This window comes from Schistocerca cancellata, chromosome 5 (genome assembly GCF_023864275.1).
Source record: "Schistocerca cancellata isolate TAMUIC-IGC-003103 chromosome 5, iqSchCanc2.1, whole genome shotgun sequence".
Taxonomy (NCBI): Eukaryota; Metazoa; Arthropoda; class Insecta; order Orthoptera; family Acrididae; genus Schistocerca; species Schistocerca cancellata.
Window position 1 is genome coordinate 710,508,563 of NC_064630.1, and position 12,111 is coordinate 710,520,673.

Here is a 12,111-nt window from a genome sequence, read left to right on the forward strand (position 1 = left end):
AGAGGAATATTCATATGCATGTCCTTTTTATTACGACCAGTTTAAAACTTCAGTGACAACCCTTGCATATCACTAAAATGATAATATTTTGACTTATTCATTTGTTGCACTAAAACTAAGTAATGTCGAATTGGTATTATTAATGTTAGTGTAACAGTGTCTGTTTTGGAACACGTAAGTATCTGACGAATAGGTCTTAAGACCTTGCTTGGTACTATTTACACATACATTCATTAAATTTATAGTGCTGTTCGCTCTGTAGGCTATAAATACTTAAGCCGTATAAGAGCTCCGGGAATAAAATGACAAAAGTCTTACAGATAACTGCTGTGAAATATTCATAGATTAGAGATTCGTGTACTTTCTTCACTTTTTCTTGGAAGTCACATCGTCGGGCATAATTTTTATACGTATGACTATGATGGGAAGACAATTTCTTTATGTGTCGTTCAGTTACCAACACGTAACCCATAGAGGGCGGTCTAGTGAGCCAGAGAGATGAGGCGGTCTGGTTTGTGCCCTTTATAGACATCAGTGTTTTATTTGTTTATTTATTTCCTTAGACACAGCTGCTGGGATAATGTTGCCCAGTGATGTACATACACCAAACTGTGAAATGGAAAAAGGGAAGATAAATTATAATTATGTTCCTCCCAATTTTTGTGTGTCGTGAGAAGAAAAGTTGTATATTTAAGATGATCTTAGTAGTTCTCTTTAGCTGGATTCTAACCCTCAGGAAAAAAAAATGTTTTCTCAGTGGGGAGGGTGGAATACCACTAAAATATGTTTCGCATGAGATGGCTAATCCTCCGGTCACTGAACCACAACATGTGATTATTGCATTCTTCTTCGGGGATGGATTTGCTTCTAATGCGTCGCTTGATATGTCCAGTGAAGTTCTGCGGTCGTAGCGTTCATTTTAATGCACGCCTTTCGTACGTGACTAAGAACTGAACAAGATTTTCGACACGCGTGTTGTCTGAATATAGATAGGTGTTGTTGTTGTTGTTGTAGTCTTCAGTCCTGCGACAGGTTTGATGTAGCTCTCCATGCTAATCTATCCTGTGCAAGCTTCCTCATCTCCCAGCGCCCACCGCAGCCCACATCCTTCCGAATTTGCTCAGTGCATTCATCTCCTGGTCTCCCTCTACGATTTTTACACTCCACGCTGCCCTCCAATACTAAATTGGTGATCCCTCGATGTCTCAGAACATGTCCTACCAACCGATCCCTTCTTCTAGTCAAGTTGTGGCACAAGCTCCTCTTCTCCCCAATTCTATTGAATACCTCCTCATTAGTTATGTGAGCTACCCATCTAATATTCAGCATTCTTCTGTAGCACCACATTTCGAAAGCTTCTATTCTCTTCTTGTCTAAACTATTTATCGTCCACGTTTCACTTCCATACATGGCTACACTCCATACAAATACTTTCAGAAACGACTTCCTGACATTTAAATCTATACTCGATGTTAACAAATTTCTCTTCTTCAGAAACTCTTTCCTTGCCATTGCCAGTCTACATTTTATATCCTCTCTACTGCGACCATCGTCAGTTAGTTTGCTCCCCAACTAGCAAAACTCCTTTACTACTTTAAGTGTCTTATTTCCTAATCCAATTCCCCCAGCATCACCCGAGGTAATTCGACTACATTCCATTATCCTCGTTTTGCTTTTGTTGATGTTCATCTTGTACCCTCCTTTCAAGACACTGTCCATTCCGTTCATAGATAGTTGTATTATTCTTAATGACTTGTTTCGCCCATAATCAACCTCAGGTCAAATTAAACCCAAGCATATATATAATGTGTCATCCAGAATGAGATTTTCTATCTATGCAGCGGAGTGAGCGCTGATATGAAACTTCCTGGCAGATTAAAACTGTGTGCCGGACTGAGACTCGAGCTCGGGACCTTTGCCTTCCGCGGGCAAGTGCTCTACCAACTGAGCTACCCAAGCACGACTCACGCCCCATCCTCACAGCTTTACTTCTGCCAGTATCTCGTCTCCAACCTTCCAAACTTTACAGAAGCTCTCCTGCGAACCCTGCAGAACCAGCACTAGTGAAAGAAAGGATATTGCAGAGACACGGCTTAGCCACAGCCTGGGGGATGTTTTCAGAATGAGATTTTCACTCTGCAGCGGAGTGTGCGATGATATGAAACTGGCAGGAGGACGGGGCGTGAGTCGTGCTTGGGTAGCTCAGTTGGTAGAGCACTTGCCCGCGGAAGGCAAAGGTCCCGAGTTACATCACCTAAATGGGAAAGTTTGAATTGTCGCTTGGTCCACTTGGTCAACGTCGGAGCCAACGTTTTGTTGCCTCAGTAACTTTTACATTATCCACGTACTGCTTCCCGTGAAGTGCATCCTACACGGGACCAACCAGATGGAAATCGAAAGGTGCGAGATCTGGGATATAGGATGGATAAGGAAGAATAGTCCAATGACGTTTTGTGAGCTCCTCTCACGTGTACCTGAGTGGTCAGCGCGACAGAATGTCAATCCTAAGGACCCGGGTTCGATTCCCGACTCGGTCGGAGATTTTCTCCGCTCATGGACTGGGTGTCGTGTTATCCAAATCATGATCATTTCATCTCTATCGACTCGCAACTCGACGAAGTGTCTTCAAATGGAAAGACTTGTACCCGGCGATCGGTCTACCCGACGGGAGGCAATAGTCACACGACATTTTTTCTAGCTCCTCTCTGGAGTGCTGACTTGTGTGAGGCCTTCCGTTGCCATGCAAAGGGAAAGTTCATTTGCATATTTTGGCGACGAACAAATTGTAGGAGTCACAGCCGTCTGATGCCGGCTAGCATGCGGTAGAATGGAAAAGGTTTGCGCGATCTTGCTACGATTATGACACACACGTCGCACATAGACTCGCTGTGCTTTTGTTCACTGCCAGGTCTCCTTAGACATTCTGCATACGCCTATGAATATCTGCGCTGCTTTGATTTGGCACCAAAAGAAATTCAACGACAGCTCTCTCTTTGGGAAGCAGCTCCGTTACAGACGCCATTTTGAATATTATGTATAGTACCGCCACCTATCGGGACTTCGTGAAACTATAGAGGTTGACTTGGGAATACTCCACGATGTCCCACAAAAGTTCCGCATCTTTTGCAATCGAAATTGAGCGAGAAAGGATGTCTTGTTTTAATTATCGAACGCTCTCGTTTTTTCACTTAAATTAGAACTGATATAAAAACACGTAGGGTATGTGAACGACCAAGTTCGGAGAAGATAAAAGATAGGACTCAGTATCCGACTTTCGGTAGATTAATTTGTGCTCACTACCGTATTTCTGTTTTGCATCGTGTGTGCTGCGTGCAGACTGTGTGGGCATTGCGCCGCAGTCGTGACGAATGGAGCTAATTTGTAGCAATCTGCGGCGGCCAGCAGCCCTATCATGACGGAGCAGTCCTGTAGGGCTAGCAGAGGCCAACCCTCGCCTGCCTCAGTATTTACCCTCGGCCGGCTAGCAAACGCGCAGCAGTAATATTTATGGCCACAGCAAAGCTTGTGAGTCACGTCTCCTTCTCGGACCCTCGTTTTGTTTCTGTATGCGGCGGCTCCATCCGCACTCGGCAACAGCTTATGGAGCGCATCTCCCCCGCATTATCTGCGTTTTCCGCACTGTTTGGCTGTGGGGTCTGGAGGGAGTGTGTCTCGTGCCGATTTCCGGTTGGTTTGGCTGTGTGGAGATACAGCCGCAACGAAGATTAGCACGGACCGCGTCACTGAGCGGAGGGGTCGAGGGACAGGCGTAGCATGTACGGTCATGATTAAAAGATTACGTCACACTATAAAGGCAACGCTGCTTTCTGCGCTTCGCGGACATGTGCGAACGGTTGTTTAGTACCTAATTATGGCTCGCCTTGAGATCATAGTCGCAGGCTATCTAGACAATTAGTTCACTCAAAGTACATTAGAATCAAACATTTCGTCTGATCCAGTACTTGTAGAATAATACACCGCCTTAAATCGCAATACATTTTTCTCATTTTGAGACTAATTACGCTTCGGAGCTACAACTTCAGTCTCAAAGACTACAATAACTTCCTTCTGGCATTACATCATCTGCAGTTCATCATCATTTGACTACGAAATGTTCATTCTCTGCATCCGTGAATGAACATTTCGTCGACAAATGAAGGTGATTAACAGAAGGAGATTTAACGGTCAAAAACTTCATTGTAAACACTGAGAATGGACCGGAAGCATAGAAATACGGAGGCGTCCAACAAGAAAATAAAATATTCTTGCTGAAACTGGCATATTAATAATAAGAGTATTCTATAATTCTGTAATTTAATGAAGCATTTGAATGCGACTTTAATATCTTTATTTTGTGGGATCTAAAATTTAAAAAAACCTCTCTCACACCGGCCTGATTTAGCTTCACTGATCAGGATAGTAAAAACATGCGTATATTAAGGGAATTTTCATTCACAAAGCATGCTTATCACATTCACACAGTTCAATACTGTTCTATCCTGATTACATTGAGCTTAACTTAAATTCCATAAGGCAGTGAAGCAATATCGAAGTCTCGGTGCGACGAAAATTGTCAGTCGATCTCCTGAAAACATTTCTAATAATTATTAACTTTCGGTGATCACATGGGGAAGACCGGAGATCTGCTGGTAAGACCGTGTTAGCTCAATTATTTGAACTGGATATCTTGAGCATACAAAACGGCAGGTTCGTCCAGTGTAAATCACACGTTCCCCGCTGATCCCGTGCAACACAGCGTAGTAAGCAGACACTGTTAATAATAATCAGTTAAATAATACGCGACAACACTTACTTTAGTTCATGTATTAAATTCCTTCTCATACAGAATATCATCAAGATGGCGACAAGCTCAACAATACATACATATACATCCTCCTTCTTTCACGGCTAATCGGCAAGATCCCAATCATTCCTTCATAAGAGAAAACATAGATAGCAGAGAAGCTATTCCATGGAGTAAATGGACGCTCCAAGGAATAATGGGGCTTGAAACTACTTTGCATTGATAATCATCGTATATTAAAGTTTAGGAATCGGTAAGATAAGAAGTGATATTTCGAGATATGTACTGAGTTATATAATTTATAAAATTTTCAAAAATATCGCGGAGAGTCCGCTGCAAGAGACATTACAAGACGTTACCTTAAACTTTTCTACACAAATTGGATTTTCTGTTGTCAATACGCAGCTCTATAAAGGATCCATTCACCACAGTCGTCTACAATACAAGCGATTTTTACGATTTATTTGGAAAAACTAAAGAAGCAACCAGCGTAAATCTTTTAGCCCATTATTTATAGATTTTCAGAATTTCCTAAGACATTCAGGCATCACCAAGCGCCACATCCGAAGAGTTACAGTTTCTCCGTCCAAAATTCAGTGTATTCATGACGGACAAATCTTACCTCAAATCAAACAACTAACGAATTATTTATTCCTTTCGTCCAGCCTCTTCGTCTGTCTTGTTGTGTCTAAGATCCTGAGTATTCGGTTCGCTAGATAAATAATCAAATAACTCGTATTGAAAAAATGGTTCAAATGGCTCTGAGCACTATGGGACTTAACATCTATAGTTATCAGTCCCCTAGAACTTAGAACTACTTAAACCTAACTAACCTAAGGACATCACACACATCCATGCCCGAGGCAAGATTCTAACCTGCGAACGTAGCAGTCGCACGGTTCCGGACTGAGCGCCTAGAACCGCGAGACCACCGCGGCCGGCAATAACTCGTATTAATGAGTTTTATTACAAATAATCAAATACAATTCTTAACTATGGCAACTAAACAGATGTGTCACAACCAAAGACAACATACGGAAAATCAATCTTGGCAGTGACTGCTGATTCTGTCTGGTAAGTCTTTCCTGAATCGCTAGTGAAGTGCCTAGCGTTGGCGCTGTTATCCAAGTCTCTGATCTTGAAGCTGCTATTGAACTGGGCCGTCACCAGTCGTTCGTGGCGCTTATCTTCTCTTCAACAAGGGACTGCTGCTGTCGGGTTGTCGTCCTGGAAAGGAGGTCGGAGAGCCTGCCATTGGCTGACTTCTTCTCACAGCCTTCTATTCTTTGTCATTCCTGACTGGCGTGCCGGCGCTTGATTTTACGCCGTAACCTATACGAAATACAAAGGGGTACTAGGACAACTTTTTGAAATTAGAGAAAATCGTAAAATGATGGACGTTTGAAACAAACATATAGTTTTGTATTGTGCTTTGTCTCAGTTTCTTGCAATAACTGTTGTTTTTGTTGTGGTCTTCAGTCCTGAGACTGTTTTTACGCATCTCTCCGTGCTACTCTATCCTGTGCAAGCTTCTCCATCTCCCAGTACCTACTGCAACCCACATCCTTCTGAATCTGCTTAGTGTATACATCTCTTGGCCTCCCTCTACGATTTTTACCCTCCACGTTGCCCTCCAATACTAAATTGATGTTCCCTTGATGCCTTAAAATATGCCCTACCAACGGATCCCTTCTTCTAGTCAAGTCGTGCCACAAACTTCTCTTCTCCCCAATTCTATTCGATACTTCCTCGTTAGTTATGTGATCTACCCATATAATCTTCAGCATTATTCTGTAGCACCACATTTCGAAAACTTCTATTGGCTTCTTATCCAAAATATTTATCGTCCATGTTTCACTTCCATACACGGCTACACTCCACACAAATACTTTCAGAAACGACTTCCTGACACTTAAATTTATACTCTGTAAGTAGGCTGTTTAAGTTTTCTTATTGGTAACGCCACGTAGGGCTCTGTATGAAAATCAGTGGCTGTGCTGTATGCAGTCTGTGGCTAGTTTGCATTGTTGTCTGCCATTGTAGTGTTGGGCAGCTTGATTTTAACAGGGCGTAGCGTTGCGCAGTTGGACGTGAGCCGCCAGCAGTGGTAGATGTGGGGAAGTGAGATCATCCGCTCTCAAAAATGCGCCATCTCACTTCCCCACATCCACCACTGCTGGCGGCTCACCTCCAACTGCGCAACGCTACGAGCTGTTAACATCCAGCTGCCCAACACTACAATGGCAGACAACAATGCAAACTAGCCACAGACTGCACACAGCACAGCCAGTGATTTTCATACAGAGCACTACGTGGCGTTACCAATAAGAAAACCTAAACAGTCTACTTACAACTCGATGTTAAAAAAATTTCTCTTCTTCAGAAACGCTTCCCTTGCCAGTCCCACTCTACATTTTATATCCTCTCTACTTCGACCATCATCAGTTGTTTTGCAAAACTCCTTTACTACTTTAAGTATCTCATTTCCTAATCTAAGTCCCTCAGCATCACCCGACTTAGTTCGACTATATTCCATTATCCTCGTTTTGCTTTTGTTGATGTTCATCTTATATCCTCCTTTCAAAACACTGTCCATTTCGTTTAACTGCTCTTCCAAGTCCTTTGCTGTCTCTGACAGAATTACAATGTCATCGGCGAACCTCAAAGTTTTTATTTCTTCTCCATGGATTTTAATGCCTACTCCAAATTTTTCTTTTAATTCCTTTACTGATTGCTCAATATACAGATTGAATAACATCGGGCAGAGGCTACAAACCTGCCTCACTCCTTCCCAACCAGTGCTTCCCTTTCATGTCCCTCGACTCTTATAACTGCCAAGCTGGTTTCTGAACAATTTGTAAATAGCCTTTCGCTCCCTGTTTTGTACCCCTGCCACCTTCAGAATTTGAAAGAGTATATTCCAGTCAACATTGTCAAAACCTTTCTCTAAGTCTAGAAATGCTAGAAACGTAGGTTTGCCTTTCCTTAATCTATCTTGTAAGGTAAGTCGTAGGGTCAGTATTGCCTCACGTGTTCCAATATTTCTGCGGGATCCAAACTGATCTTCCCCGAGGTCGGCTAAGTTGAAACAAGGGCGCGGGAGTAGACAACATTCCATGAGAACAACTGACAGCCTTGGGAGTGCCAGCCCTGACCAAACTCTACCATCTGGTGAGCAAGATGTATGAGACAGGAATTAGTAACGCGAATTCTTGCAATAACTAATTAATTAAAATAAAAAACTAGTCTATTGTTCCTTGCAGACATGCTCATATATTAATTCAATCCCGTTGCAGAAGTATAAGTTTATTAGTGCGCGTACAATCCATTCATCAGCAACATTCCTCTCCCCCTCCCCCTCAAAGTGACGGACCGTCGTCGTGTATGGAGCACGACAACGGGAGGGAGGCAGGCGCGTGGACGTTTTGATGGACCAGAAGCGGTGGTTCAAGGGGACGTTAGACTTGCGGTCGTACTCCGTTATCCGGTCTTTGCTCTGGTGGTAACGTCTCCCGGAAAACGGAAGGGTTCGCGTCCACCTCCTGTGGCCCATAACAAGATGTAGAAGGCGTCTGCAGCTGAGGCAAGGGCGGCTCTAGACATCGGTAGGACGAGAGAACGCGGAGGAAGTGAAGGCTCCGTCTCCATGGGGTCGTCTCGCGGTGTCGTGATGACACCCTCTGGTACGACTGCTGTGGCCGGCTGTATTCGGGATACGTGAATCTGGGGGAAGAGATACAGAAGAATCACCGTGTTAATAACAGTGGCAAATTTGACTGTGATGGTGTTGCAACCCGTCTGGGCCTGAACTGATATATATATATATATATATATATATATATATATATATATATACAGGGTAAGTCACCTAACGTTACCGCTGGATATATTTCGTAAACCACATCAAATACTGACGAATCGATTCCACAGACCGAACGTGAGGAGAGGGGCTAGTGTAATTGGTTAATACAAACCATAAAAAAATGAAAAAATGCACGGAAGTATGTTTTTTAACACAAACCTACGTTTTTTTAAATGGAACCCCGTTAGTTTTGTTAGCACATCTGAACATATAAACAAATACGTAATCAGTGCCGTTTGTTGCATTGTAAAATGTTTATTACATCCGGAGATATTGTAACCTAAAGTTGACGCTTGAGTACCACTCCTCCGCTGTTCGAGCGGAGTCAGGGATTTTCACCTGCCTCGAGATGACTGGGTGTTTGTGTTGTCCTCATCATTTCATCATCATCCAGGAAAGTGGCGAAATTGGACTGCGCAAAGATTGGATAATTGTACGGGCGCTGATAACCACGCTGTTGAGCGCCCCACAAACCAAACATCATCATCATTATCATCCGCTGTTCGATCGTGTGTATTGGAGAGCACCGAATTACGTAGGGATCCAAAGGGAACGGTGATGGACCTTAGGTACAGAAGATACTGGAACAACAGATTACGTCCACATGCTAACACATTTTTATTGGTCTTTTTCACTGACGCACATGTACAGTCGTGGACAAAACGAGCGAGACCCCTCGCCTTTTCGTTATGCTGATCCGCACGGCTTTAAAGTCTGCTACACAGCATAACAGGCAAGGCGACGAAGTGCTACCAACATAATATGGACAGGCGTGAAATTGACAAACTATCTGAACTTTTTTAGACTGTTTTCAATAATCTGTAAGACTATATTAATGCTGAATAGTGTGTTAAATACAACACGTAAATATAAGACAGAACTGAAATAAGAAACGCTAATTGGTATGAACTGGACCAATAAAAATGAATTTCAACTTATCGAGATAACATAACTGTTTCAGTAAGACAAACAAGCCCAGATCGGTACGAAGTAGCAAAACATTATCCGCATTCGGCCGCGAAACGGTCTGTGTCAACGTTCAGACCAGTCATTCTGGATTACCGTTGCTGACCTACCATGAAAGTGTGCAAATTTAGCAATGCGTGAAGATTCATAACGAAATTCACTTAAAAATCATTCAGTGCCACGCTTAAGTCAATTCCATTATTGACAGAAGCGGAAAAAGTAGGCAGTAACATATATGAAATTCTACAAGAGTGTCATATTGACATCCACAGGACGCCAGTACAGAATAAAGGTAGTGATTAAACGTATGGGGGGCGCGAGAATTTCTTAAAGTTGCTTTACTGATGTTCTACCTGCCTCTATAGAGATTAGAACCGAAAACAAACTAGACCTTCCTTTCACTACGCTAGCAGACAACCCAGGCAAACAGCCCTCTATTATTACCCCAGACATGAACAAGCCGGCAATTTCGCAATGAAAATCTGCAGTTTCTGTTGCATAGAGCTTTCTGGACCCAAAAACATGAATTTTCATCCATTATGTCACCGCTTATGTGACAATCATTCGAGATGTTTATCGAAATAACAAATTACTGTTATTAGAGAGTAAATTTTGTAGGATAATTCTGCACCACCCCAGGAAATAAACGGCTACTTAGTTGCCAAACGTATCTACACTGTTTCGAATTCTCCACTAGACTCACCACAGCCAGAAAGCGTTCATTAGCCGAAGTGTTTCTTAGGCTAGCTAGCAATGGGAATGTTTGCACTTCTAAAACGCGGTGGCATTAATACTGGGATGTGAATTACCACGTGATTTGGATCGAAAACGTAGCTACGATTAATATGCTGATGTATCGACTGCAACTAGAACATTTCGAATAAAGAGTAGCGGGTGTTATTTATGCGGCCCTCATCTTCAGTAGCTGTCGTAGCTGTTTTCGTTGTTAGGATTTCGTCACCTAAACCGGTAAAAACGGAACCCTACTAGTCTCACTTTCTTGACCGACTATCGGTCTACCCAACCCTTAAAACCCGTTTACCTCCAGAACGGGTGGACATAATAAGCGGAAATGTATCGCACTTCTTGCGGTAACCGGTCCCTTGGTGGTATAAAAAAGTGAGCTTCTATGTCAACGCAATCTAAAGATGCGACCGTTTATGTAAAGAAAATTTACGCGAAAGGTCAAAAAATGGCTTCAAGAACTATGCGACCTAACTGCTTAGGTCATCAGCCCCTAGACCTCGAACTACTTAAACCTAGCTATCCTAAGGGCATCACAGACATCTATGCCCGAGGTAGGATTCCAACCTGCGACTGAAGCAGCCGTGCGGTTCGTGACTGAAGCGCCTGGAACCGCACGGCCACCGCACCCGGCGAAACCCTATTCACCTCATGTATAATGATAATACATACTGTCTAGTGAGGATAAACTGTATTCGCCAGCAACTCAGATCATTTGATCGCGGAAGTTTTACGAAGCTACATTCAAACTTTGTTCGAAGTCGTCTGTAATATCCATTTATAAACACCCTAGGAACGTCGTATGCGATATCCACTTCTGAAGACGCTGGCAGATACTGCAGCACTATAACAAGTAGGTGGGAATTTATTGTTATTGGTCCATGCATGACACTTTATTTCAATATCAATTTAACGCGCCTAGGTGTCCGTATATGGCTGAAACTAATGAACAAAAAGTAAATAAACAGAAAACAATTTCGATGTTCAAATCAAATGAATGTCACATGTCGTAATTACAACATAATTTCGTTGTTACATCTACATGACTACATCAACAGGATTTCTTGGCATTCCGGACTTACGTGCCTGGCAGAAGGTTCGAGTTATTTCTCTACCGTCCCACTTATTAACAGTGTGCGGGAAAAAGGACCACTTAAATCTTTTCTTGCGAGCCTTGAGTTACATTATTACTATGGTTTCTTCCTGTGTAAGTTCCCGAGGAAATACCCTGATCTTGCTGAAACTTCGCTCAGTGAAAGAGGGGACAAAATAAGCTAACACGTGTCTCGGCTTATCTGCTTACACTCTACCACTTCTGAGAAAACGACGGTCAAAGTTTTCAATGCGCTGTTGCTATAGTGTAGATACCTCTTAGCGGGTAAGCATTCAACTAAACCGGTGGCTCTGCGGCTACCATAGCGACTTCGAAACTTTGCGCTGCGAGTTCGAAACCTGGTTTTTCCTTTTTTCCCCCCTCACTCTCTGAATTATCTACGAATGTTTATTCTAATTTATGTTCAAACACTGTTGTCGTTATTCGCCAGCTAATTTACGGTGTAAAGAAATAAGTTAAAAAGGGAACACACAGTGCGTAGTGGGGCGATCACTCTGTTGTAGAAATAATTCAGAAGCCAGGATCGCTTAAATACTGTTTACAGGATAACCGGTTTCCACACACTAAAGGTGCCATAATCGGATCTGAATGTAGATTAACATTTATATTTTATTATATTAT